The sequence below is a fragment of the Microcaecilia unicolor genome, chromosome 3, assembly GCF_901765095.1.
Source record: "Microcaecilia unicolor chromosome 3, aMicUni1.1, whole genome shotgun sequence".
NCBI lineage: Eukaryota > Metazoa > Chordata > Amphibia > Gymnophiona > Siphonopidae > Microcaecilia > Microcaecilia unicolor.
In genome coordinates this window covers 58078413-58103162 of record NC_044033.1, presented here as the reverse complement: position 1 = coordinate 58103162, position 24750 = coordinate 58078413, and the positions used below count along the sequence as shown (strand labels likewise).

The 24750-nt window shown below is 40.6% G+C and overlaps 1 protein-coding gene across 1 annotated transcript in view; it reads right to left on the bottom strand.

The window, feature by feature from the left end:
• Positions 1-3755, bottom strand: part of THBS2 (thrombospondin 2) — a 287917-nt gene extending 284162 nt beyond the window's left edge. Inside the window, 1 exon segment of the mRNA XM_030195961.1 lies at positions 3463-3755. The gene's annotated coding sequence lies outside the window, so the exon portion shown is untranslated.
• Positions 3756-24750: the final 20995 nt, after the last annotated feature.

The window sequence follows — 24750 nt, the reverse complement described above, 5'->3', positions numbered from 1 at the left end:
AGCCTCTATGCCAGCCTCAGATGTCATACTCAGGTCCATGACCGTGCATGCAGGTCCCTGGAGCAGTTTTAGTGGGTGCAGTGCACTTCAGACATGTGGGCCCAGGCCCATACCCCCCTACCTGTTACGTTTGTGGAGGGAACAGCGAGCCCTCCAAAACCCACCACAAACCCACTGTACCCACAATTAGGTGCCCCCTTCACCCGTAGGTCTATGGTAGTGGTGTACAGTTGTGGGTAGTGAGTTTTGAGGGGCTCAGCACACACGGTAAGGGAGCTATGTACCTGTGAGCAATCTATGAAGTCCACTGCAGTGCCCCCTAGGGTGCCCAATTGGTGTCCTGGCATGTCAAAGGGACCAGTGCACTACAAATGCTGGCTCCTCCCACGTCCCAATGGCTTGCATTTGGACATTTTTGACATGGATGTCTTTGGTTTTGAAAATTGCTGAAAGTCAAAGATGTCCATGTCTAAGGATGTCCATGTCTAAGGACGTCCAAATCCAAGGACGTCCTTGGTATTTTCAAAACAAAAGATGGACTTCCATCTTTTTTTGAAAATACGGTTTCCCCGCCCCTGGATTTGGACGTTTTAGAAAGACGCCAAATTCCAACTTGAACATTTCTTTCAAAAATGTCCCTCCATGTAACTTTGCAAGGCTATGTGCTTTGAAAATGAGCACCATAGTGCAGCATATCATGTAAATAAATTGTTTAGTAATTTCAAGAAGCAATCATTTTAAGACTGATTAAACTAAAAACTTATGTTTAAAATAATTGATGGGAAATTATTTAATTCATTGTTTATATTTTTCTTAAAACTACTCTATACATAAAAAATAAAATAAAAATTAAATCTGTCTTGGCACTATCTGGATAGTGCTGTGGTGGAGTGAGGCTGAAGCATGGGAATTTCACCTAAATCTATGTATAGTTGCTGAAATTTAGCCACTATCCACCTAATTCTATATATATGGTGCCTTGGGTTACACATGCAAATCAGCATGCATAGCCGATTTATGCATGCATTTAATTTAATAACAAGCTAATCAGCACTAATAATTGGATGGTAATAAGCAATTATCAGCATTAATTGGCAATAATTAGAACTTACGTATACTACTCGCTAATTGTATTGTATAACATAGTCCACGTAAATTCTACCATGTGTATCCCAAAAGGGGGCATGGCTATGGGAGAAGCAGGGCAAGTTATGGGCGTTCCAAAAATTAATGCACAGTATTATAGAATAATCTGCTCCACGCCTAAAGTGAGGCATGAGTATGTATACTAGGTTTTCATTGGCGTAAATGGCTGCTCCTAAATTCTAGTCATGTGGACAGATTTAGAAGTATTCTGTAAATCACAGCTAACTTTAGGCACAATTTTTATGCTGAGCTTAATTAGCCCACTAAAGGCTCCTTTTACTAAGTGGCGGTAAGCCTAACGCAGGCTTATCATTCGCTATAATGGAAGTACTACCGGGCTACCGCAGCAGCCCAGCAGTACTTCCCACCCATAATGCACTTTCATTTGTGGCGCTGCAAAAATTTATGTATTTTTGTAGCGCCAGACTGTACCCGGCAGTAATCACTGCCTGGTTACCTCCAGGTTAGCGTGGGAGCCCTCACCATCACCTCAATGGAAGATGGTAAGGGCTTCCCCCAGAAATGGCCACAAAGCAAGTGATTTACTTGCTACCTGGCCATTTCCTGCAGGAAAGAGAGACCTTCCCTTTTGCCAGCTATGGTAAAAGGGGGTCTTGGCGCAAATGTAAAACACGCATCGACGCTGGCCCCGGCCCCTTTTTCCGCAGCTTGGTATAAGGGGCCATAAGGGCCTTTTTTTACAAAGCCACGCTGCCAATTCTCAGTGTGACAAATGAGAGGAAGCCCTTACAATTCCTATGGGCTTCCTGTCATTTGCAGCGCAGGAATTGCTAGCGCGGCTTTGTAAAACAAGCGCACAGATAGGTACGATGTGAGCTGTACTTTCATCTATTATATTAAAGTTCACTCCTGCCCTAGAATCCCCACTGAGGTGTTTCTCAGAGAAATGAAGGTAAAACGGGATAAGCTTAGGAGTACTCTAAAATACTTCTTTAGGGAAAGGGTAGTAAATGTGTGGAACAGCCTCCTGGTGGTGGAAGTTGTGGAGATTAAGACTATCTGAATTCAAGAAAGCATGGGGCAAGCACAGTAGGATCTCTAAAGGAGAGGATGGGGTAGTAAATAGTATGGATGGGCAGACTGGATAGGCTATGTGGTCTTTTTCTGCCATCATTTTCTGTGTTTACAGAATACTCCTAAGCGTGTTTTCCTTCAGCACCAATATTTTAGGCAACATATATAGAATCTCGCCCCAAAAGTGCGTATAATTATGCGGTTTGAATTAGAACAGCAAAAAGGTCGTCCGTGGATAACTGCTGAGCAATGCTACTATCCAAAGAGCTGGCAGCAATCACAACTCTCTATGCATATTCAGCACTGCTCTCTATCTGGATAGCAGCAGTAAATATACATAATATATTTGAACGCCATGGCTGGTGTTTAAAAAAACCATGGCTTTTAATTTTGATTCAAATATATTCATTAATCATCTTCATAAAATCTGAACTATAGCACAAATTCTAAAACTGCTTCAATCTCCACTACATATTGCACAACCCCCATTTTAGTTATAATATTCAGATCCAGGTTTTAAAGTGGATTCTTGAAAATGCAGCTTACAAATAGAAAACTATTGTGATTATATGGGACAAAGTACTTTTCACAAACAAAGAATGACTGGACAAATTCTTGAAAACTGCAGTGATGGGGGGGGGGGGGGGGGGAAACCAAACAAATCTAATTCTGAGTTTGCACAAGAAAAAGAATGCCCATTTTGCAGTTCTGGACATCTACATTCATGAAAGAGAAATGCAAGGTTTTGTGAGTGATAGGGGTATCTGTAGAGTTTCATTTCTTCTCCAGCTAATCTGGTTTCCATAATACTGGTCATGTTTTATGTAATTTTGTCTTCTGATATAATTGGTACTGAAATAGCTAATTTTACAATGTTAAAGTCAGTGTCCTAAATATATAATTTAATGCATAAACACTTTCTTTAAAATGTGATATTCCATAACTGATAGAGAAACAAAATATAGCTGCATTTTACTCATCCTCCTGTATAATAGCTGCTTTATCAGAGAGATCGTTTTTTCTCTAAATAACTAGTTTTTATCTGGATTGACAGTGCATAAAACACATTCATATTTGCATTTACACAATTTAAGCACTAGCATTAAAAAACCAACAAACCTATACAAATCAAATGGCTAAAAATGCAAAGGGAAAATAGAGAAGATTAAACATCCTATATTTTTATGCATTAAAGTTCTTAACTCCATATGAAAATAACACAAATTAAAGCAATATAAGCCTCTAAAATGATAATGCTGAAGACCAAACATAGCTTCTTACCTGGGATAAACAGTTATACTGCTGATACGTTAAAGTTTTGTAGTCCACGTCAAATCTAGAAAGCAGGAAAGCAGAAGTTCTCTGAAGCACAGCATGAACAACCCATTAGCTGTGAAGAATCCGTCTTGCTCTGGGGAAAAGTTTTGATTAAAAAGTTTTTCCTTCCACTGATTCTCTGTCTTATGTACTCCGTTCGCTGTGCAGGCTGTCAATCAAACTTCATAAGGAAGCTTTAAAAAAATGATGTCCCTGGAGGAATGACATAATTCCTTTTCTGATCTGACAATTTGTTCTAGTCTACCTGACGATGAGCTTAGTCCCTGCCCCTTCAGTTTTAGACCATCCCCCTTCTTCATTTTCTACCACTGAGTCGATTTCAGAAGGGGCCCGAGGAAGAAAGGAAAGTCAATGACTTCATGGGGTTTTTTTTTCTTGTCTCAGGAAACTAGCACTATACATTAAAGTAACTATAAAAAGTGTACTAGAGTACAACTAAAAATATTTATTAAAGCAATCAGATAGGTTGGATATGAGTATACCAGCAATAGCGAAATACTGGGCATAGGTTTTACCAGTGAGCTAAAAAATGACCAGGTATATCCCAAACTTACAGCAAAGTAAGAAATAGAAAGCTGCATTATTACAGACTTTTTAAAAACAATAAGAGATCCCCAACATAAAAACTGCTGGATGTGATTTAAAAACATTTTCGGTTGCTGGCAACAATAGCTGAATAAATCTGGAAATAATTTAGTTTGTGTTGAAGCCATACATCTGCTTCCAGCTTTAGACTCAGACAGAGTGGTTTGTATAGTTCATTCTTTAAAAAAACACACATACACACACACACACACACACACACATTCCAGGAAGACTGAGAACAACATGATACAGAGGAAAAATTCCATCACCCTGCACAGACAGGGGAAATAGCTTAACTTGCGCAAACAACTGTTCCATGACATAATGCATGGCTGGATCAAGCTTCAACACAGTTGAGCCCTCCCCTTTTGCTCTTCTGAACTACCCGCAGACATGTTCGAATGAGAGTATTAAGAAATCTACTCTTTTTTTTTGACAGATTGTGCAATGCATTTTAATAATATATTGATTTATTACTATTGTGATTAACTTCTACCTGAAGGCTGTGTCCTAATCTTGAATTAGAGAAATTGCTCTTTTTAAACAATAATTCTATTCTCTAAAAAGGAGATAAGGTGACTAGCTATTTGGATATTTACTAAGCTGTGATAATGCATTTGCATATGATAAGAAATATTTATTGTGCTTCAAAATGCATTACTGCAGGCCAGATGAAAATAATGCACACAATTTATGATTTTTGACATTTTCCATGCATTATTTCCTAGGGCCTAATTCAAGAGCAGCAAGGATATGCAAGGCAGCCCAATGGCATGCCAACATGTAGAGTAGTGTGTGAAAAAAAATCTCTTCATGCAGTGCTATACTGGGAAAGTTAGACATACTTCAAGAAGCGTAGTATATATCTGCCCAAAAGTATTGGCATGCTAATATGCCTACTGATCTTCTAGGGCTCCAGAAGACTGTACTCCAATTTAAATATTCTTAGTATCCTGTATGGCATTCATCCTTCTCATGGGCTATAAATTAACAATAAAAATGACATGAATTAGCCCTACTTCCTAGGCTGTAGTCCCATCCTAGCCCTCTTTGAATATTTACCTTGAATCCCTCGCCAAGCTTGCCATAAAATCAACAGTGGTCTAGTAGCAGCAGGAATGATGGGGCTGTGGAGTAGAATTCTTCTTGGCCAAACTGGACCAGCATAGATTTTATGATAAGCCTAGATAATATCCAGGTTGGGAGAGTGGGGGGGCATCTGAATGTGGGATACTTCTGGCCTATGGTGCAGGTATCTCAGAAAGTTAGGACTGAATCATGACTTCTTGGTTTTATTTTTGGATAAGTTACGACCCTCAAGAGGGATGGGTGTGGGAAGCACAAAGGCCACCAAAGATATTTTTTACATGGAGAAGGCTTTTACGGGTCTTTGAGGCACCTTTAAAAGAGAGCACTGTACTTTGATATGGTTGGGAATACATGATTTTCTTGTCCAGAGCAGCAAGGGGAAAATACCTCAAAATTTACTTACTGAAGTGCTCAGAACTGCAGTTAAGTAAATCCAGTGGGAACCTTCACACAGAAGAACAGCATTGTTAAATTTTAACTTAGCTAAAATTTGAACATGTATTCCCTTTGTTGCGACAACTGTGCTGGCTTCCTGTGGTGCAAAGAGTTACCTATGAAATGGAATGCAACGATATGAGTCACCTAAGCAACTGTGTTCAACAAATGCTTGTGTTCCTGTTAGTCCGAACTTAAGACACTTGCGCCTGTGTATTACAAAGACCGGAAACCAAAATACACTCAAACAGGAGCAAAATCGAAAAGCACAAGGAGCCTTCAGGAACGGGAGCATCAACTCTACCTTTTATTAAACAGACCAGACACAGTCTGTGATTTGGCAAAGCTGCCTGTGTCAGGGGTCTTGCAATGACAATAAAATCCAAAAACATCCAGATGTCAATGAGGATCGCCAAATCTCAGAGCTCAGAAGATACACCAAAAAACGTGGGTGCAACCAGTAATTTGAAAAACAGGAATCCTGCATAAATTTCAATCTACTGGTTGGCCGGTAGATTTAAATTTTGTGAGAATCCTGTTTTTGAAGTGGAATAGGCTACCTCTAGCGCTGAAATCACAGCACACTGTCACGTCCTTTAACTAAATGTTAAAATGTTATCTGCTAAGTCAAGAATATGAATTGCCATGATTCACCTACGACTTATTGGCATTATTGCTTTCTGTATGTTTGTGTTCATTCAGTTGGCTGTTGAATGTATTTTTAGCTGGTATGTTGATTTGTTACTTGCCTTGGATAAAGATGGGCTATAAATATTAAAAACATAAACATAAAAACATGAAACCTATTACTTAAATTTAGCTATGTAATATTATTCTTCTGTTGTCATTAAAATTTGGAGTCAGGCAGAAAGCTTGTATGGAGTACGCTCGTAGAATAATAATAAAAAAAAACAGTTACGGAAGGACTGTCTGGTAAGGTTTGTCTCTTTGCAGATGATAACAAACTCTGTAATAGGGTGGACACCCTGGAGGGTGTGGATGGTAAGAATGGTCCGATAATTGACAACTAAGATTTAATGCTAATAAATGCAGGGTTATGTACGTGGGGCACAAGAATCCAAGGGAATGGTACAGTATAGGGGATGAAGTGCTCTATGTATGAAAGAAAAATGGCTGATTGTGTCTGATGACCCTAAGGTGGCCAAACAGGTAGAAATGGCGATGGTCAAAGCCAGAAAGATACTTGGGTGCATAAGGAGAGGGTTGACCATCAGGAAAAAAGAGGTGATAGTGCCCTTGTTTAAGTCTCTGGTGAGGTCCTATTTAGAGTACTGCATGCAATTCTGGAGACCGCACCTACGGAAAGATATAAACAGGATGGAGTAAGCGGTCTCTGTCATAAAACATGTAGTGACAGACTTATGAACCTCAAAATGTATACGCTGGAAGAGAGGCGAGAGAGAGGGGATATGATAGAGACATTTAAATACCTCAGTGGCCTTAATATACAGGAGGTGAGCCTTTTTCAAATGAAGGAAAACTCTGGAACAAGGGGGCATACGATGAAGTTAAGAGGAAACAGACTTAGGAGGAATCTAAGAAAATGTTCTTTCACCGAAAGGGTGGTGGATGCATGGAATGGCCTCTCGGTAGAGGTCATGGGAACGAGGACTGTGTCAGAATTTAAGAAAGTGTGGGACAGGCATGTGGGATCCCTTAGGAAAGGAAGAGTTAGTTGTTACTGAGGATGGGCAGACTGGATGGGCCATTTGGCCCTTATCTGCCATCATGTTCTATATTTCTAAGTGTGTATTGAGTATCCAACACAGGAAATGTTTCAGCATGTAACAACGCCTGCAACAGGGGTCAATTCAAAGTGTCAGTATCAATCACGTGAGCTGAGGCTGAAAGAACAGATTATCTGTGATGTTAAGCAGAATGCCCACACTCTATCTGGCACTATCCAGATAATGTTGGGGCAGCTTGTAAGAATTTTCAGTATTACTGTGTAATCCCCTGTTAGATGGGATTACTGAGAAGAGTAAGTCCCTGAAAAGAGTCACTGGGGGGAGTGACTTAGAGGTTCCCAGGTGGGAGGAAGCCTAGCCCAAGGGGAGTAGCATTGAAATAAAATGTATTGAAGGGAAGAGTGACAGGGGAGGTGGAGTTAGAAGTTAATAAAAGAGTTAGTTGCCCTTTAGGAAGGGGACAGGAAGTTGTTGCATTTCTGTTTGTAGCTGTGGGTCTTTGGTTGCCTGCAAGCCCCTGCCAAGTGACCTGAAGAAGGAGAAGGGGGATTCCATTTAAAAGAAGTAAATCACTGCTAAGAAAAACAGTGACCATGAAGGAGACCTCTGGGTGGGCAGTAGAGAGACCCAGCCCAGGAGTGCTGGATAGGAGTCAGAGAGTATTTTTTATTTAATTGGGTAATGTAGGTTTAGGTATGATCGTGCTGATCCCAATCTGTTTCTGGTTGGTAGATCTATGAGGTGTGTCATATATCCTGGGACTATTTTTGTGGACCAAAGTGCAGATTTTGAAGATGATTCTTTCTTTGACTGGGAGCCAGTGTAGCTTTTCTTGGAGGGGTTTAGCACTGTCGAATTGTGTTTTACCAAATATCAGCCTTGCTGCTGTGTTTTGGGTGGTCTGGAGTTTTTTTGTGAGTTGTTCTTTGCACCCCTCGTAGATTCCGTTGCAGTAATCTGTATGGCTTAGGACCATTGATTGTACTAGGTTTCGGAAAATTTTTCTAGGGAAGAAAGGTTTTAATCGTTTAAGTTTCCACATTGAATAGAACATTATCCATCCCATAGTCAGGGTGAGCCATTGCAAAGGTCATCCTGAATGGAGGTCAGGCCACAGGGGGTCTGGACCTGAGATACAGAGAGAAGCACAGCCTTTGGAACATTAACTTTTGGGGATAGGCATGTACTGGAGCTGTACAAAGTGTAAATAATCCTGGTTCGGAGTACCATCTATGCAGTTGGAATGTTCCTATGATTTCAAGTTGAAGAATAAACTGAGTTTTAAACTTTTGCCTGCAGAATGGACATTTGGATTAAGAGGTGTACAGCTGTCTTTCCACAGACAGCCTACCCTAACTGCCAGCCTCGTTTCCCACAGAGATTTGGACCTTAACTTTCTGGTTCCTGGAGGAAAAGAGGGTCATCCCACTCACTAACACTTCATTCCATAGGTGGAGGCACCAAGTGAGTAAGGGTTCAACCCAGTCTGCCCTTCGCGGGGGCTCCAGCCCACTCAGAACCCAGACCCAGAAGTGCCCAGGCAAAGGGGCATTACAAATATATGAATAATGCTACTGAAAACTGATGGCTAATGCTCTTGTATATCAGCTGCTATTTTATGGCTAAGTTCTTTTGAATATTGGGCCATTACAGTTTTAAAAAATGGCAAAGATTTACCAAGTACAAAGCACAATGAACTACTGTATGGAAAGTTTAACATGTATCCAGCCCTACAAAATAAAATTTTCCGTGTCTACATTCCACCTTCTTAACTGATGAATAGCTATCCTCTTTGTAAAGAAGTAACATGATCTTTGCAAAGCACACTTTTCTCTTACTCAGAAGCAGCAGCAAACTACTCTTCCAATGTTAAGCTTCTTCCAATCTTAAGCTTCTTCCAATGTTAAGCCCAGTGGTTAGTGCAGTGGACTTTGATCCTGGGGAACTGAGTTCGATTCCCACTGCAGCTCCTTGTGACTCTGGGCAAGTCACTTAACCCTCCATTGCCCCTGGTACAAAATAAGTACCTGAATATATGTAAACCACTTTGAATGTAGTTGCAAAAACCTCAGAAAGGCGGTATATCAAGTCCCATTTCCCTTTCCCCTCCCCCCCCTTCAGATGGCATCAGAATCAACCTCCAGATCTATGAGTCTTTCTGGTGTTACTGTTCCATGAGTGATTCTGTATATTCTTTAATTAATCCTTCTTAAAGGAGGAAGCACCTCTACAGTATTGTTACAAGAGGAGGGCTGGGGCTTCTTCATCATAGGCTAAAAACCTCCTTATTTAATTTGCTTGTCTTCTTAGCAGATAGAAAAGCACTGCCTTAACGTAATAAGAAATTACTTAACATTAGACAGCCATGCTAGCCTTCTTCAGCTGTTGCTCGGCCCTTGGTCAACAGGCCCTGTTTCGCCTCTGCTGCTTCAGAACCACAGGTCTCCAGTTACTCCATTCACTCTGCTGATGGCCCTTCATGCAACCGTCAGCAGAGTGAATGGAGTAACTGGAGACCTGTGGTTCTGAAGCAGCAGAGGCGAAACAGGGCCTGTTGACCACGGTCCGAGCAACAGCTGAAGAAGGCTAGCATGCCTGTCTAAAGTTAAGTAATTTCTTATTACGTTAAGGCAGTGCTTTTCTATCTGCTAAGAAGACAAGCAAATTAAATATGGAGGTTTTTAGCCTATGATGAAGAAGCCCCAGCCCTCCTCCTGTAACAATACGGTAGAGGTGCTCCTTGAGGCATTTTCCTCCTTTAAGAAGGATTAATTAATGCTTACTTTAAGACTGTGTTTCTATATTTATATGCATATATTTGAGAAAGGAAACCAGTTCCCCTAGAATATTTATAGTTCATCTGTATATTCTTTCTCAGAATTAGAAAAGATCGCAGCTTTCAAGCTTTGAAAGCTGATGTATTGAGATATCCATCTATTCAGTTTAGTTCATGTTTTTCTTTCAAGTTCATATTTCATGAGTTCATCTGGTGTTGGTATGTGAAAACAATAATGCATAGACCCTACATTGGCGCAAATCTTATCAATAAACAAAGCTCTTTGATAATCACCTACCAAAGAACTACCAGCAGAGATTGTGCCTGTTTTCTCTGTGGAAATGTTTTTCTTGGAAATAATGAAAGTAGGTTTGATTACTAAAACAGTACAGTATGCATTGTTTCTACTACTACTTAACATTTCTAGAGCGCTACTAGGGTTACGCAGCGCTGTACAATTTAACAAAGAGAGACAGTCCCTGCTCAAAGAGCTTACAATCTAATAGACAAGTGAACAGTCGGTCCGATAGGGGCAGTCAAATTGGGGCAGTCTGGATTTACTGAATGGTAAGGGTTAGGTGCCGAACGCAGCATTGAAGAGGTGGGCTTTAAGCAAAGACTTGAAGACGGGCAGGGAGGGGGCTTGGCGTAAGGGCTCAGGAAGGTTGTTCCAAGCATAGGGTGAGGCGAGGCAGAATGAGCGGAGCCTGGAGTTGGCGGTGGTGGAGAATGGTACTGAGAGGAGGGATTTATCCTGTGAACGGAGGTTACGGGCGGGAACGTAAGGGGAGATGAGGGTAGAAAGATAGTGAGGGGCAGCAGACTGAGTGTATTTGTAGGTAAGAAGGAGAAGCTTGAATTGAATGCGGTATCTGATCGGAAGCCAGTGAAGTGACTTGAGGAGAGAGGTGATATGAGTATATCGGTTCTGGTGGAATATGAGACGTGCAGCAGAGTTCTGAACAGATTGAAGGTGGGATAGATGGCTAAGTGGGAGGCCGGTGAGGAGTAAGTTGCAGTAGTCCAGGCGAGAGGTAATGAGAGCGTGGACGAGAGTTCGGGTGGTGTGTTCAGAGAGGAAAGGGCGAATTTTGCTGATGTTAAAGAGGAAGCAGTGACAGGTCTTGGCTATCTGCTGGATATGCGCAGAGAAGGAGAGAGAGGAGTCAAAGATGACTCCGAGGTTGCGGGCAGATGAGACGGGGAGGATGAGGGTGTTATCAACTGAGATAGAAAGTGGAGGAAGAGGAGAAGTGGGTTTTGGTGGAAAGACGATAAGCTCGGTCTTGGACATGTTCAGTTTCAGGTGGCGGTTGGACATCCAGGCAGCAATGTCGGATAAGCAGGCCGATACCTTTGCCTGGGTCTCCGCGGTGTTTCTCTTTTCTGCACTTTCTTTGCCTTCCTGAGAATGTTAACAGGTGCCTTCTTTTACCTATAACAGGTTGAACAAATTGCAAGGGTTACATGTCTGTGAGTAAATTGCATTTTTACCCATGGGAAAGAGACTGTTACTCTCTGAAGTAATAGGTATAAACATTCCTTGCAGTCAGCCCACTGTAGTGTTGTCCATGAATTTGGTAGATTGGAGAGCTCAGACAGGCTCAAACCTGGTCAAATTTGTATCAAAAGAAGTATGAAAAGGGACTCATGCCTGTCTTGTCAGAAAAAGCATTAACTAAACAGCATTTGAAAAAAAAAGAGGAAAGAACATCACAAATAAATCAGGTCAGTAACACAGATACTCTTAACATCTAACATCTTCATCAGCTATGTCATGACACACTTACATATGTAATGTAGGCTCCTTTCATGTACACCTGGAGTGTATTGCTCAATAACACGGCTACACCCCTAAGATCACTTGCAAACTCTGCCACAGATTTCAAAGAGAGAAGGCATTTAGTTGGGCCTGAGGCATTTCAATGAAACCAATTTCAAGGAGACATTGCCCATAATATTTTGTGTTCCAAAATAAATCTGTTTACTAGGAAAATTTCTTCAAAGCAAAACAGTTGCAAACTGTAGCATTCTGTGTCAGAGCTTCCAAAACTGTGGTCAGGATCCCAAATGGGGTCACGAAAACCTGCATCTGGGGTCATGACCTGGGCAAGTGCTCTATAGGATGTCATTGTCCTGTGCTGCCTGGGGGTTTCACGTTCAGCCACTGAAAGAATGATGAGCATTGTTCCATGTTGTAGTTTCTAAAGAATTAAGTTATGGTAGAATATGAATTTTTTGATCCTTGCTGGCACACTCTCCTGGGACACCTTCACTTTCCGTCTGAACTTTAGGCTCCATTTGGACTGGTGATGGGTTCGCTGACTCCCTGAGAATCCTTGTTGTACCTGTTTCCTCAAATACTTGAATCTCTGCTCTTTTGGCCTCTCTTCACTCCTGCTATGGACTTCTCTGAGCTCCTGGACTAAAGCTATATTTCCCAGCTTTGCCAGTTAGGTTTTCAGGATATCCACAATGAATATGCATGAAAGAGATCTGCATATTCATTGTGGATATCCTGAAAACCTGACTGGCAAGGGGTACTCCAGGACTGGACTTGAGAAACACTGGACTAGAGCAAAGGATGAGCTTTGCTCTCATACAGTATAATTTAGGAGTGAGCACCTTACGCCAGCCATAGAACTGACATTAAGTCCTCACACCTAACTGCTGGAGATGTGTGTAACTTATAGGGTTCTAAAGCATGCAAATGTAAGTCCTGTCCATGCTTTGCCCAGACTCTGTCTATGTGCATGCCATGTAAGATATGTGCATATTCACAGGATAGTGCATAGGCAGAATTGTATGTGCATATATTTAAGCATATATGCTATCATTCTATTGATTTACGTATGCTATCATCTCTTAAATGTTAGTGTATAATTTGTGGGAAGGGATGTGCCTAGTTAAAGTGACACTTACAATACCTATGAGGACCCAATTTCATAAAGTCAGCTAGGCACTACTTGACTTTATAAAATACTAGCATATGGGATGGGGTGAGGGCAACAAAAAGTGTATGAGTTAAACAGTGAAATTCAACTGCTGAATATAGGTTATTCATCCAATTGGAAACAGGTTAATAGGTATCCTGTGAATAGGGATGTGCACGCTAAACATTTTCGGGACTGATATTCTTAAGGGTTTTAATCAGGCGGAAGAGGCTCCTGCCTGGTTAAACTCCTGGCGCACTTAACCGGGTACTGCTGCTGAACATTGCCTCTGGGTGGGGCAGTCCATAGGCAGAGCTTGGGAGAAACCAGCACTTAACTGTTTAGCAGTGAAACTCAGTCCACTAATCAGTTAAGTAGGCACATAAAGTTAGGACAGCAAAGAGTCTTCCAAACCTAATACACACGCTAACGAGAGGCAAAATAGACCCACTAACATTCTGGCAACATTTCTACACCGACGAATGGACAACACCCACAGACTCACCCCAATTTCTTCAAGAATGGGAGAACAGATGCAGAACAATACTAGACAATATAGCACCACTTCAAACCAGAACCTCACATAGAAAAAACTCAATACCATGGTTTAATGAAGAACTGAAAGAACTAAAAACACAGGTCAGAAGACTAGAAAGAGCATGGAGCAAGAAAAAAGATGAAAACACACTTAAAAACTGGAAACAACTACAAAGAAAATACAAATACACAATCAGATAAGCTAAAAGGACATATTATAAAACCAAAATAGGACCAAACTACAAGGATACACACAAACTCTTCTCACTTGTAAATAATCTCCTAAATACTACCTCGGTTACATCCAACAACACAGATACCCCATCAGCAACCAATCTTGCAAATTACTTCAAGGAAAAAATCATAAAGCTCCGACTCATGATACCTACTAATGCAACGGATTACACAAATATCCTTGAATGCCTAGACCCAAAACCCGAGGAATGCCCAGCAGATCGATCAAGGACCAACTTTGACACAATCTCATCAAATGAACTCTCACATTGGCTCGGGAAATACACCAAATCACAATGCAAACTAGACATCTGCCCTAATAATCTAATAAGATCCGCACCCAATCATTTCAAAACAGACCTCACGAACCACGTAAATCACAGGCTTCAAAATGGGCTCTACCCCACAGATAAGGGAAACATCCTACTCACTCCGCTACCAAAAGATACGAAGAAAAGCACAATGGACCTAACCAACTACCGCCCAGTAGCATCGATTCCACTTACAACTAAACTCATGGAAGGCATAGTGACGAAACAACTTACTGAATACCTAAATAAACATTCAATTTTGCATGACTCTCAATCAGGATTTCAATCAAATCACAGCACCGAAACTGTTCTAGTGTCCGCAATGAACTCATTTAAACAAACAATTGCAACTGGCAATAACATACTACTCCTACAATTCGACATGTCCAGTGCCTTTGACATGGTTAATCATGAAATACTATTATATATACTAGAATACTTCGGAATAGGAGGCACAGTTCTCAAATGGTTCAAAGGATTCCTGACCACAAGATCATACCAAGTAATAATAAATGCGGATAGATCACTCCCATGGACACCTGAATGTGGAGTTCCCCAAGGTTCCCCCCTCTCACCAACCTTATCCAACCTGATGATGATACCTTTGGCCAAACTGCTAGCCAATCAAGACCTCAACCCCTTCATTTATGCAGATGACGTCACAATCTACATCCCGTTCAAACATGATCTAAATGAAATCACCAACGAGATCAACCAAAGCCTCCAAATAATGCACACTTGGGCAGATGCATTCCAACTAAAACTTAATGCAGAAAAAACTCAATGTCTTGTACTCACCTCACAACATAACACAAAACACTTCTTTACCATAACCACACCATACTGTTCGCTCCCTGTCTCAAAAAACTTGAAAATTCTTGGAGTCACCATTGATCGAAACCTCACTCTCGATGACCACGTGAAAAACACGACAAAAAAGATGTTCTACTACATGTGGAAACTTAATAGAGTAAAACCTTTCTTCCCGAGATACATCTTCCGTACCCTAGTACAGTCAATAGTAATAAGTCATCTGGACTACTGCAACGCATTATACGCGGGCTGCAAAGAACAGACTATCAAAAAACTAGAAACTGCCCAGAATACTGCCCCCAGACTCATATTTGGAAAAAAATAAATATGAAAGTGCAAAACTCTTAAGAGAAAGGCTCCACTGGCTCCCACTTAGGGAACACATTACGTTCAAGATCTGCACGATTGTTCACAAAATCATTCACGCAGACGCCCCAACCTACATGCTAAACCTTGTAGACTTACCTCCAAGAAACGCCACAAGATCATCCCGCAAATTTCTCGACCTGCACTTCCCCAGCTGTAGAGGACTAAAGTACAAGCAGATGCATGCTACCACATTCTCGTACCTGAGCACGCAATTGTGGAATGCACTGCCTACAGACCTGAGAACTATCGACGAAACAAATATCTTTCGCAAATCTCTGAAGACATATCTCTTCAGCAAGGCATACAATGAGAACTAATAGCCACACCAATTCACCCGACAACCCACTCAGTCAAGATAGCTCACCTAATATAACTACCTTAATCAATCCTTTCCTTCCTCTTTCTACCCTTATTTAACCTCTGCACAATATTAAATGTAACTGTCACCCTGCAATGACAATGTTAACAAAACTATGTAAGCCACATTGAGCCTGCAAATAGGTGGGATAATGTGGGATACAAATGCAATCAATAATAAATAATAACAATGGCTGGTGCCCAGTTAAATTCCGGGTGACCAGACTTACCCAGAAATTCAATGCCAGACCCCAGGCATGGCCCGGAATTGAATATCTGGGCTTAATTTGGCCTGTGCTGGACAATGGCATAAAATGTGCTGACTGCCAAGGGCTGAATATCCTTCCTGGACTCAATGTGGTTAGCGTTTGTACACTGAATCATCTGTGTATTAGTCTTGTTCATCCCCATTCAATTCAATAGGTCAAGTTAATTTAAATGTAACACTAAGGATTTCCATCTATTTCACCATAGAACTTGCTGACATGTATCTTTAATAGGGGCGGTTTTCTTCAGTGGAAATTTTTCCTTCTTCTGTTTGTGTTTTTGATGCTTGGCGGTTTCCTTCAGTGGTGATTTTTCCTTCTTCTGTTTGTGTTTTTGACGCTTGGCGGTTTCCTTCAGTGGAGATTTCTCCTTCTTCTCTAATATGGGCAACAGCACTATAAAAGATCAAGAAGGTCATAATCATCCCACAACACCAGAAGAGGACCAAAGAGCATTTAAGCTACCATGAGAAGGACAAAAGTGGCACAAATAAACAGAATGAACACCCCAAAGGAGTGGAAAAGGGCAAAGCATCACCAAAATTGGTGGGATAACTGCAACATACAATGATGGCAAAAATCACATGATGCCACCAAAACAAACCTCTCACAACTAATAAATCAAAATGGACTGGAGATTTTTGATATGTTTTAAGGTAAGTGCAACGCTTGAAAAGTTCTTCAATCTACAAGGTTATGTTAACATTTTGGACTGTGCTTTGAGATTGTTTCAAGTGCTGTGATTATATCTTGTTGAGTTATGTGCTGTTGATTTAAAAGATTGTGGCAGTCTCTCAACTTTTTATGAACACTATTTAAATTTAATGAGTTTTTTAAAAAGATATATTTTCAATAAAGTTGTAAGATTTATTATACCTTATTAGCTGTGAGTTTGGTTGTGGTTTTTTTCCTGGGAGAACACAAAGGCAATTTGACAGCATTAAAATGGTACCAACATTGGCAGGAAGACTCCAAGGCAGTAGCAGAGTGATGAAGTGGTGAGAACAATGTCTGGATGACCCCATGGCAGAATGAGTGATTTAAAGTGGGAATAACATTGACTGGAAGGCAAAGGAACTTAGGAAGGGGGCTAGTATGGCACTGAGATTGTTTGGAAGTCCTAAAACACTTGAAGAATGCCAACATAGCACTAAGACAGGTTAGAAGGCTGTAAAACACCAGAGGAGAGAGAACATAGCATCAAGATAGGTTGGAAAAGCCTAGGCAGCAGAATAGTGCCAAGGCCAGCTAAGCTATGTGTCTACAAAGAGTAAACTTGGGGGTGTAGAAGAGAAGATCAGGGAAGATGGTGGACATTATGGAGTACAGAGGGGAAGACTAGAGGAGATGCTAGATTTGGGGGTTGTGGACAGGAAGATCAGAGGAGATGCTGGACGTGGAGGGGGAAGGGAAGAGATGCTGAGGGAGGGGACCAAGGGAAGATGCACTGAGGGCAGCATGAATGAGTAAAAGGGAAGTTGCTTGACAGCGAAAGGGAAGAGAGAAAGCAAGAGTGATGGTGAATGATTAGGAAGTGAAGGGGAAAATGCTGGACACAGGAGAATGGAAGTCAAGGAGAGATGGTGTATGGGTGGTAAATGAGGGAGAGATGTTGGACATGGGAGATGGGAAGAAAGGGAGAGATGCTGGTCATAGATGGAGGGGAGGTGAAGGGAAGAAAGAAGGAAGAGAGAGGTTGGGTATGAATGAAAGGAAAGATAGGGTGATGCTGGATAGTTTGGGATGTTTATAATACATGGTTGACATATGTTTGTATTAATAAACTTCCTTTTTAAAAATCTATTTAGTTATTCATTTAATTTAGAACCCTTCACCCCGGTGATACTGAATAAAGCTAGTAGTATTCAACAACAAAGCAGATTCTGCTTTGCTGTTAAGCTTTTTTTTTTTTTGAGAGAGAGAGAGAAATTTGGCTATTAGGGGAATGTTTGTTTAGGTAAGTGTCCTCTTTGGTTTTGTTTTTTATTTTTTCACACAGATTTTTATCTGTTTACATACTTTATATATTTGTACACTGATCTCTGTTGCCTGCAATTACATACATATGCTTGCTTACTTCACTGGCTGACTCTATTAATAATATTAATTTATTTATTTGTTATCAAGTTTTGCTCATACAGTTATTTAAGTAACCCTTTTAGGATTCCCATATAATTAATTTATTTATTTATTCATGTCATAAGTTAGACTGTATGATTATGTATTTGTTATGCAATTTTTTTGAATGCTACATTTTGGTTCTTATGATTTATGTTTTCTTTTTACATTATTTATCTTTATGTCTATCTTATAGCTTTAATGTCTATCTTCATAGCTTGGGTGCTGCCCTTAATGGGGCTGATTTTTTTAAATTTATAGCTATACAAATGACATTGGTTATTATTCCAGTAACCTCCACTGTAACACAAGAATTGGTCTAAGGCACAGGGTTATCTAGATTCAATTAGCTGCTGGATGAATAGATTCAAACTCAAACTTAACACCGATAAAACCAAATTTATATTATTTAAAATAACCTTTCTCCTAATTTAGATCATATTCTTATCAATCAAACTAAATATTCTCTTTGTTTTATGATTAAAATTCTGGGAGTCTATTTGGATCAGATACTTTCATTAGATTATCAGCTTAACCCTTTAATCAAAAGTTCTTTTTTGTTGATGAGGAGATTAAGGAGGATTAGGAAATATTTTGAAGTGGATCAATTTAGATTGTTAGTACAGGCTTTGCTACTCTCTGAATTAGATTACTGCAACCTGATCTATCTGGGAGCCACAAAGCAGTTAATTCAAAAGCTGCAAACCATTCAGAACACTGCGGATAGACTATTACAGTATTTCAGTCTATTATCTGAAGCTGCTTTGGTTGCCAATAGGTGCTAGAATTTGCTTCAAACTATGCTCTTTAAAATTCTATTAGGGGACTGCACCGAATACTTTAACATAGTAACATAGTAAATAACGGCAGAAAGACCTGTACGGCCCATCCAGTCTTCCCAACAAGGTAAACTCATTTTACATGGTATGTGATATTTTATATGTATACCCGAGTTTGATTTGTCCTTGCCTTTCTCAGGGCACAGACCATAGAAGTACATTAGTTTCTCTTTTTGAATTTAGTGCATTTAATAAGTTACAAAGAGCTTGAAATACTTATTTTACTCTTCCTCTTCCATCTAGCAGGGGTATAAAAAAAATTTTCCATTTAGGATAAATTGTTTGCTGTACAAGCAAATAAGATTTGGAAATTGGTATCTCCCTGCTTTACTCAGCTTTCTATTTGCTGTTTAGAAAAAAATTGAAACATTTACTGGTTAAGAGGTTTGTTGATTCATTTTAATGTATGCTTGTCTTTAAATATAAATTGTGAAGGTAGTGTTTTTATAGGGGATTGTAGAAATGCTTTCGTACTTGGATGTTATATAAATTCTCATGGGCTTACCTTTTTTTTTAATTATTATAAACCGCTTAAAACCATTTGGTATAGAGAGGTATATATATTTCAATGTAATGTAATGATGTAATTACATGTAATGTAACGCAATTATGAGTTATGCTTTTTATGATGTATGTGTATGATTTTTTATTATTTTATATGCTTGTACTGCAGCTTTTACCCTTGACGCAGCCTTTGGGTAAAATGTGAACACGTTGGGTGTTTGTTTTAATAAACTGCATTATTATTCAGATTGTTGGTCTGCTCCTTGTTTTTACTACTGGTGGCACACAGGACACTGGGTGAGCACCGGTGGCAGCAGGCTGGTCACTAAGCTTGAAAACTGAGTTTGCTGAATGCCAACATCAGATGGCACAGGAAAGCTGCCGCCGCCATCTGCTGAGCTGCACTACAAGGAGTTCTAGATGCCTCCAAGGCGGCCTTCAGCTGGCTGGGCTTGGGGATCCCCACCAGTTCAGGTATTTAATAATTTAAAATGAGTTAGAACTTAAGAGCATAAATAGCCATATTGGGTCACACCAATGGTCCATTTAGCCCAGTACCCTGCTTCCGATAGTGACCAATCCAGGCCACAAGTACTTCCTTTTTTGTTTTAAAAGTATTACCTTGTAACTTCATTGAGTGTCCCCTAGTCTTTGTACTTTTTGAAAGAGTAAAAAAAATGATTTACTTCTACTCGTTCAATACCACTCAGGATTTTGTAGACCTCAATCATATCTCCCCTCATCTGTCTTTTTTCCAAGCTGAAGAGCCCTAATCTCTTCAGCCTTTCCTCATATTAGAGGAGTTCCATCCCCTTTAACCTTTTTATTTGCCCTTCTTTGAACCTTTTCTAACTCCACTATATCTTTTTTGAGATATGGTGAGATCACACCATGAGTCAATATAGAAGCATTGCAATGATCTTCATCTTATTTTCCTTCCCTTTCCTAATAATTCCTAGCATCCTGTTTGCTTTTTTGGCTGCTGCCACACACAGGACAGATTTCAACATATTGTCTACAATGACACCTAGATCTTTTTCTTGGGTGTTAAGTCCTAAGGTGGACCTTAGTATCAAGTAACTATGATTTGGATTATGCTTCCCAATATGCATCGCTATGCATTAAATTTCATCTGCCATTTGGATATCTAGTCTTCCAGTTTCCTACAGTCTTCCTGCAATTTTTCACAGTCCACGTGTGTTTTAACAACTTTGAACAGTTTTGTGTAATCTGTAAATTTAATCACCTCATTTGTCATTCTAAGTTCCAGATCATTTATAAATATATTAAATAACACTGGTCCCATTACAGAACCCTACAACATTCTACTATTCACCCTCCTCCACTGAGAAAAATGGCCATTTATTCCTACCCTTTGTCCATTAGCCAGTTCCTAATCCACAACAGAACACTACATCCTATCCCATGGCTTTTTAATTTTCTCAGGAGTCTGTCATGAGGGACTTTGTCAAAAGCTTCTGAACATCTAGATAAACTACAACCGGCTTACCTTTATCCACTTGTTTATTCACGCCTTCAAAGAGATGAAGCAAACTGATGAGGCAAGACTTCCTTTAGCTGAATTCATGCTGACTTTGTCCCTTAAATCATATTAAATCATGTTTGACTATGTGCTCAGTAATTTTATTCTTTGTAATAGTTTCCACTGTTTTGCCTGGCACTGAAATCAGGCTTACTGCTCTAATTTCCACAGATCACTCCAGAACACTTTTCAAAAATTGGCATCACAATGGCCACTCGCCAATCTTCAGGTACTATGGACGACTTAAATGTCCATAGTACCTGAATATTGGAGTTAAGGTGGGATACCGAGGCTGGGCTGTGGAGAGGACACTGTGCCCACCCATTTCACTTGTAGGCCCACCCAAAATTTGAGCTCTAGCTATGCTACTGGAATGTAGAGATCAGGATATGCTAAATTCTGATATTATTTTTAAAAAAATAAATCTGTTGATGTAGACACTTTTCTATAATACAAGTAGAAGTGCATATGTATGGGACAGCACATGCAGCAAGAGCAGCCATTTTACATACTCATTGAAAAATGAACAGCTCAGACCTAGTAACTTCTACATGGAGGTTGTGGCACTTACACATGAAAGTGGCGATTTTATAACTTTCACAAGCTGCTAATTTAAGGAGTGAGGCCACAATTGAAATTGGTTTAATCTTGGAGGAGGAAATAAACTACACAGGATTAAGGGAAACGAATGCTTTAATCCTTTGTGTAAAGCCTGGGCCAAAACAAGCACTTTTTAAAAATCTATACATGCCTTTGTGGGAATTTTCTGCCATATACATGTATTCCCTTTGTAGAATTGGAAATATACAAGTAGAGGCTGATATTCAGACTATGGGAGTTAGCTGGGCTGAATCCTGCAGTTGGCAGCAAACCTGGAAATTCAATGCGACTGTCTTTGCATTACCGGGTTTTTTGGGGAGGTGCTTTGCACATAGCTGGTTACGCTAATATTCATTGGCTGACTGGCAAAGTTATATCGGCCAAAGATAGACCCAGTGGTGGCCCTACCATTAGGGGGCCTCAGGTGGCACTCTTTTGGAACGGCATCCACCCACATGGCATCACCCTGCCCTTTCTTTCCCGAATTTACCTTCTTTTCTTGCTTTCCAAAAGTCAGGGTGGCAGTGGTTCTCATACGCTGCCCTGCTGCCAATCCCTTCTCTCTTACAGCCCTCCTCTCTGACATACTTCCTATTTCCTCAGAGGCGGGGCCTGGGCTGGTGGCAGGGCAGCATATGGGAACCGCTGCTGCCCCAACTTTTGGAAAGTCAGAAAAGAAGGTAAATTCGGGGAAGGAAGGAAGGAAGGAAGGAAGGGGGGAGATATCAGACTGGGGGGGGGGGGGGAGGCAGCAGACTATCTTGGGCCACCCCTGGATAGACATGTTATTTATGCGGGTGTATCTAACTGCCAAACCTAGCGCTAACTGGTTATGTCATACATACATATATATGCATACATATATATGTATGCATATATATGTATGTATGTATATATATATATATATATACAGTGCACTCCATTTATGTGCACATCAGATAAGCGCATGCTCTGTTTAACTGCATGCCGTACTTCGGTCCCGTTTTTGGTGCCATCAATTTCTATGGGGACAAACGTCAGTTTAGCACACTACTGATAAGTGCAAGATTCGCTTATATGCATGGTTTAAGACTGCTCCTCTGCAGGAAAGACTCCGCAGAAGCGCATGCACGGAATATGGAAGCCGATTGGCGCGTGACAAAGGGGCAGTAAATTTGAAATCTCGTTGGTTAACTGCCACAGGCAAAAGAAGCGAAAGAATGTTGTTAGAGTGTACACTGGAGTCATTGTCATCGTCGTCGCGCAACTGTAAGACTTTAACACTGACTGAACAAATAGAAGTTCTTAAAAAATTAGAAAACAAACAAAGTCAAGCATCTATTGCTAAAGAATATGATGTCAATCCCAGTCAAATTTCACGTATCTTGAAGCAGAAAGACCAGCTTCTGGAAGACTGGCAAAACAATACAAATCTACAACGGAAATGGAAACGGGTGGGAAAAGCTGAGGATGTAGAAGATGCTCTTCTTCAGTGGTTTTCTCAAGTCAGGAGCAGACAGTTTCCTGTCAGTGGTCCACTGCTTATGGACAAAGCTAATCAGCTAGCTGAAAGTCTTGGACTAACTGAATTCAAAGCCACTGTTGGATGGTTGGAAAGATGGAAGGAGAGGAACAACATAAAATTCAAGAAAAACAAGACGCTGATGACTTTGGTGCTGAAAATTGGGTTGTTTCAGTTCTTCCTACCATCTTGAACGAGTTTGCATCTCGTGACATTTTCAATGCTGACGAAAATGGTCTCTACTGGCGAGCAATTCCTGATGGAACACTTGCATTCAAACAAGCCGAAACTACAGGAAGTAAAACGTCGAAGGACCGACTGATGATCCTCCTTTGCTGCAATATGGATGGGAGTGAGAAGTTGGAACCACTCATCATTGGAAAGAGCAAACAGCCCCGTTGCTTCAAGAATGTTAAACGACTTTCTGTGTCATATGAGGCTAACTCAAATTCATGGATGACTGGGGAAATTTGGAAGCAATGGCTAAAGAAATTAGACACTAGAATGCGGGCACAAAAGCATCAGATTTTGTTGCTTTGTGATAATTGTGCTGCACACAGTGATGATGTCAGGCTGTCTAACGTCAAGGTGGTCTTCTTGCCACCAAACACTACCTCTCTGATCCAACCTATGGATCAAGGCATAATAGCCAATTTCAAACAACATTATCGGGCAATTGTGCTACATCGTCTGATGAGCGTTATGGATGACCAGACTGGCAAGGATAAACGTGCTGCTGAACTGGCTCATAATCTATCACTGCTGGATTCCCTACATATGCAGAAAGAAGCCTGGAATCATGTTACACAGGCAACCATTGTGAACTGCTACAAGCGGGCAAGCTTTGTTAGGGATGTGGAGAGGGACGAAACAGATGCAGCTGTTCCAAACGCGTCAGATGAACGGGCTATTGACATCCCAGCCGGTGTTACTGAAGAGGAGTTTCATCACTACGTACCTGTTGATTACGATCTACAAACAGCTGACGACAGCACTGATGTCGAGATATGCGCCTACACACAGGCAACGGCTGATGATGAAACAGATGATGAAATGAGCAGCGAGGCACATGCTGACGAAATTCAACAACCTCCTGTCACTTTTGCAAGAGCGCTGGAGAGTCTCAACACCGTGCGGCCTATTTGGAGGCCACTGGATGTCAGTGCTATGACAGTTCTTACCGTCTGGCAGACGTAGTCTATGGAACTCACAGACACAAGAGTGTACAGAGAACTATGACTGATTACTTCAAGTAAGCCTAACGTCAGTTAATGGAGACTGTATACTGTATGTATAATAAACAGTACTGTACATATGTTTATCAGATGTCAAGCTTGTTTGGGTCACAACGGTTAAGTGCACGCTCCGGTTAACTGCATGTATTTCTTTGGTCCCAGACCCTTGCACTTAAGTGGATTGCACTGTGTGTGTGTATATATATATATATATATATATATATATATATATATATATATATATATATATATAAATGCTGCTTTTCTACATGTGGATATGTTTCTATAATAATGGCCTTAGTATAATATGCGGTAAAATGTGGTTTCCTTATTTTATCAGTGCTGCACAGCTCTGGTAAGGGTCCTGGGGAAACCTGAAGACTGTAGGAAGGGAGTGCTATGTCATGCCCCCGCACTATGCTGCTTCCACCACCCCGCTATGCTGCTGCCCCCTGCCATGCTGCTGCCACTACTGCC